The sequence below is a fragment of the Otolemur garnettii genome, unplaced genomic scaffold (assembly GCF_000181295.1).
Source record: "Otolemur garnettii isolate 467f Iridium unplaced genomic scaffold, OtoGar3 scaffold00026, whole genome shotgun sequence".
Lineage (NCBI taxonomy): Eukaryota > Metazoa > Chordata > Mammalia > Primates > Galagidae > Otolemur > Otolemur garnettii.
The window spans coordinates 11,599,131-11,600,441 of NW_003852421.1; the positions used below are offsets into that span (position 1 = coordinate 11,599,131).

Sequence of the window (1,311 nt, forward strand, 5' to 3'; positions counted from 1 at the left end):
GGATTAAAGGCACCGGCAACAATGCCCGGCTATTTTTAGAGATGTTAGAGACGAGGTCTTGCTCTGGCTCAGGCTGGTCTGGAACCTGTGAAGTTAGGCAATCCACCTGCCTCGGCCTCCCAGAGTGCTTAGGATTACAGGTGTGAGCCACCATGCCTGGCTCAGTTTTTCTATTTTTAGTAGAGATCAGGACTTGCCCTTACTCAGGCTGGTCTCCAATTCCTGAGCTCAAGCAATCTACCTGCCTTGGCCTCCCAGAGTGCTGGGATTACAGGCGTGAGCCACTGTGCCTGGCCTCAAAGATTTGTACTATTTCTAGTACTATTTATGTAAAGAAAATAAATAGTACCAGTATTTATTGTAGTTCTTTCTCAGTAAGCCAATTTTCCTCAATAGGACTGAATTATTCTCAAATTATTATAAAAGAATCATCCATAAGATCTGCATTTCATAACTCAGTCCCTCCATTCATTCTTCCCAATTCCTGGAACAATCTGAATCAATTTAAACGATTGAGTGGTACTATGCAGGATTTATCATATTTGTGACAAGAAAAATGATCAGTTTGGCAGGGAAAAAATGATATTACAGGGCCCAAAGGTGAGTAATTGGCCCTAATGACTGGGAAATAAATTTGAATTCGCATAGGGCAGGCTGTATAAGAATCTACTGTATAACTGAATGCCTGGCCGGGAGCTCTGGGGAGACAAGTTGAGTAGGAGGGGGTCCTGTGGGGAGGAGAGAGCATTATTGTCAGCAGCTGGTGCTATTCCCACTTTCTTCCCCTTCCCAAGCTAAATGACAGTAGGTTAAAGGAACTGCTGGAGCACAGACAATGAGCAAAGAAAAGTAGCAATTCACAGGCTATTAACCTTGGATTTTGGAAGTTGTGCCACTTCCACGATTCTCCATTGCAGCTGGCTTTAAAATGGCAGCTTTTAAAGATTCACCACTGATGTCGATACTGGGCTTATGCTTTTGGCTAAGACTGACCAAGAATTAGAAGAATTTCCTGGGATCCTTGGAAAGGTAACTCAGATGGAGAAAGCATCCTTTGTGAATCAGAGAGTCCAAATGCATGCTAGTGATGGCAGCTGGTATTTGGAATTTATGTTGTGCCTTTTCTCCAAAGTATTCGAAGGAATGATGAGGGCAGTTTTTATTCTGAGGACATTCATTGATTCAGTCATTCCAAAAATATTAGTTGAGGGTCTTTTCTGCCCTTCTGCAGATGCACAGTCTGGAATAGAGCACAGGCTCTGCCCTCATAGAGCTTGCAGTTCCAAATATGTTTCTTTTTTTTTTTTTTTT

The 1,311-nt window shown here is 42.6% G+C and overlaps 1 pseudogene; it reads left to right on the forward strand.

Annotated features, from left to right (window-relative positions):
* Window positions 1-972: 972 nt before the first annotated feature.
* The window catches only part of LOC100963611, a 5,743-nt pseudogene continuing 5,404 nt past the window's right edge, over window positions 973-1,311 (forward strand).